Here is a 4209-nt window from a genome sequence, read left to right as displayed (position 1 = left end):
TTTTATAGGGACAGTCCCAATTTTGAGGCCTTTTTCTTACATAGGCTCTTATTAACCCCCACCTCCTGTCCTGATCTTTCACATTTGCTGTCTGGTCACCCTAGTTAATGGTGAGATGTAAAATAAGTATTTCAACTAAGCTGACACACCAAACAGATATAGTACCAAGCCCCTTCAAGGTGATTAAAAGTAAGGCTTATCTAACTAATTAGACAAGCAAACAGCCCCCAGGACAAGTATTCATTTCATGTTGTCACATTTATATTATATAGGGAATACAAAATAAGGAATATAATATTCTCAGTGAATACAATTTATGAAGCCTTTTATCTAAATAAAGATCAGCCAGGGTCCATTACTCCCTATGTTTCTCTCATTTTTTCAAAGGGCACTCCTACCCCACAGTACCCACTTGCTGGCTAGATGGCTCTGCTGAGGCCTGCTTTAGTTTCCCTTTAACTCAGTCTCCCTTAAAAAGTCCATACAGGCCAGATATTCAGAACATTCCCCCCTCTTGGGGTCCAATTTATTAAAACCCACAGAAAGTCTTTCAAAAGAAAACTCAGATTTATAATCTCTTCATCCCAGTTTCAGCTAGGACCAGTCCTCCCTCCCTGAGGCTCTGTCTTCCCTATAGAATGCTAGTACTGTTCACCTGCTGTGCTAAGCACAGCCAGCCTTCCAGGAGGCCTGAAATATAGCCTTTTCCATTGCTACCTTTCTCCTCCTGATTAGCAGCCCCGCCAGGGCCTTCTTATGCCCTACAATGCCTGTAACTGCTAACAACCTGCAGCAGTGTATCCCTTTGTAAGGCCCTTAAGTGCCTTCCCTTAAGCACAGCTGGGCAGCAGGGAATCAGTCCAGGTGCACTAGACCCCACACTCCCTCTCAAAGGGGCCAGTGACATTACAACACATTGTTTGTACTCTGTGCATGGACTGTATCTTTGGCTTCCTTCCCTCATGCTGAAAATCCCAAGTGTCTGATAATCAAGGTTCAGAGAACTTTATCAAGGCCCCAATTCCACAAAACACTTATGCTTAATTCCCATTAAAGCTTAATTCCCATTAAAGCATTTGCTATACTTAAGGGCATGTACTTAAAGTCCTTTACTGAGTTGGTACCTAAGTCAGTACACTTGGTTTTCTCTGTGGCATTGTCAGTCTTCACTGATTTCAGTCAAGTTACGACAATTTACATCAACCTAGGGCCTGCAATATTCTTTTACTTGTCCCTTGGCAGTTTGGTGGGAGAAGTGAAGTTGGAACTTACCAGAGATTCTCTCCCACACTTAGCTTTCCCTCCCTGACTGATCACTGCAATAGTTAAATTATCTACCGTTGTCACCACAGCCTCCATTTTAACATAAATAACCGTAATGTTCATGTCAATAATACTTTGAGACACCTCTACTGTTGCTATGTGAGCTAGAGATTTTTTACTCCCCAGACTGCAGAGATCTATATAACGAAGCATTTTGCTGGCTCTTTGGTCTCAGGTTCACTTTTTAACCTGGACTTAGCCTGTTGTGTTTAGGGACTACATCCCTGAAAGCCAGAACCTTGCCCAGCAGTAGCCTTTGTTGTTTTTTTTTTTACAACAGTGATTTTTAGGGAGTTGCTGAATGCCTCTTATAAACAAGCTGTCTGGCAGAGAACATTCTTCCCTGCTCTTTGGGCAACATATCACCTAGTGGACCTCACGTAACTTTTGGTGTTACTGATTAAATGTTTTGGTGTTATTGATTTAATAACAGCAAAATATAAAAGTGAATTTATTAGGATAATGTTAAGAATAAATATTTGCATTATTTAAATTTTACTATGTTAATGACAACAAACTTTTAAAATGATACAGTATAGTCTGAAACCACCTTCATCATATCAAAAGCATTTTTGACATTCACTACTTTAGACTAAAGTCAAAAGAAAAAGAGACAGGAAAAAGAACAAAGTCCTAGTGAACAGGGCTAAGACAAGAGATAGCAGACCAGACAGAAAAGGTACCATGTAGAGCCAAGATGTCATACAGATATCATTCGTCTAGTCTCTTAAGTTTTTCAAGTGTCACCTAGCACATCAGTAGAGCTCCCTGAATACATCAACATTTCTTAGATAGTGGATATAACTAAATATTGAAAAACAAATGACAAGAAAGAATTCCATAATTTTTATGTGCTACTCTCAGCATTTCTCAATCGAGAACTGCTAGCATCTCTCACTTGCAGAAATTAATATCAGATACAGGATCAAACTCAAATGCCTTGAGGCATTTCCTGGACCACTTCTCTAGAATTCTAGTCTGTTGGGAAAAGTAGGTTGGAATATATCTACTTAAACTCAATCTGATAGCTTCTCTCTAAATATTTTCTACTCTATCTTAACTGAGTAAGAATTCTACAATACTGCTAGGCAGGAACGGACATCACCTTCTATCACCAGTATTGGAAGTATTACCACTGGAACAGGCAGGGCCTGTCCAAAGAATATATTCAAATATACTTTAAAGATGTTCTGGAATAGTTAAGATAAATTATGCATGCAATATTTCAAGGATAGAGAGGATTTGGGATCACTGAATGGGGAAGAATTTTATTTTAAAAGATCCATTGGAAAGGGTATTTGCAGAGCATACCATGTGTGTTTAAAACAGGAAGAAACATAAGCCAACAAAAATATATAAGAAAGAATTGTTTGTGTTTATTGTTAAAAGGCAGACATTATCCCATGGAAGAATCAAGTATCCATAAAGTCCAAAAAACACACCTAGTGAATGGAATCTTATAACTGATTTATGTTCCTTTGTGCCATATCACCTATCCTGGTGGTACAGCAAACAAAGAGAGCGCTTGAGATTGGGATGAAGGACTTCTAAAACTACACGCAGAAGAGCCTTTTCTACTACTAAGATTAGCGACAACCTAGCAATGCTTTCTGTAATATTAAGGAGAGGTTTTGCCTACCTTTCACTTGATTATTTTCCCAATAAAATTATCTTTAAAGTCAATATGAACTGGGTATCTGAACTGTTAGCTCGGGAGAGTTGTTGCCCTTAGAACAAGTTTTCTGGTTTCTCAAAGAACAGATGAGAAGTCTTGCATCTTACACTGAGATTGAAAGCTCTTTTGGGTTAGGACCATCTTTTTGTACTGGGGCTCCTAGGTACCTCAGTAATACATACATGCAACCAACCAACCAGATGACTACCTCGGTACAAAGTCCCATGCATACAGAACACTCGTTTTCCTTCCTAAGGAGTGCAACAATGGCCAGTTAGGGTTACTGTGGACACAGAATGTACTGTACATGTGATCTAATGGGCACCAGGCACCTTACAATGATTCCTCTTTTAGGAAGCAGCATCAAACCTCCCAGGACCTGTTGGGAAAGGGAAGCATGGTCCTGTGGCCTGAAAGAGGGCTGTAAAGCTGCTGTGCTCGCAGCAGTTATACTAGCAATTACATTAGAACAATCTCCTTGCCAAGAAGGGAACAGGAAGTGGGGCCATGAAAAACAAAACAAACAGACCCACCACACAATGAAGTGTTTGCAACAGCTAGAAAGTTTTATTCATGGAACAGAAAAGATTACCCAGCAATGGGAGTTAGGCCAAAATGTGCACCAGCTGAAGTGATGTGCTCTGTAAACCTGGGAGAGCATTTGCCCTTGAAGTACCTACCAAACATGGGGTAAGTAGACAAATGTGTCCTGTAACAAGGGTTGAACAGCTGGAAAATAAATTCTATCTTCCCTAAAAATAAGAGCGTGAATGCTTTCTGGTGCCTCTGATAGGTTATTGCATATATACTGGCCTCACTGACACGTTATATTTTCTGTGCTTTAGAGTATATGGACCCTTATTACATCACATTATCATGAGGAAATTGTCATTTGTAAGACTGGGAATGATGAAATTGCAACACCAAGTTTATATTTAGCAGTGCTGTCAATTAATGGCAGTTAACTCACGTGATTAACACACAAAAATTAATCGTGATTAATCGCAGTTTTAATCGCACCGTTAAACAATAGAATACCAATTGAAATTTATTAATTTTTTGGATGTTTTCTATATATTCAAATATATGGATTCCAATTACGACACAGAATACAAAGTCTACACTGTTCACTTTACATTATTTTTTATTACAAATATTTGCACTGTAAAAATGATATACATTTTTTAGTTCATCTCCTACAAGTACTGAAT

This window comes from Gopherus evgoodei, chromosome 1, assembly GCF_007399415.2.
Source record: "Gopherus evgoodei ecotype Sinaloan lineage chromosome 1, rGopEvg1_v1.p, whole genome shotgun sequence".
NCBI lineage: Eukaryota > Metazoa > Chordata > Testudines > Testudinidae > Gopherus > Gopherus evgoodei.
Note: the sequence above shows the minus strand (reverse complement) of the source record.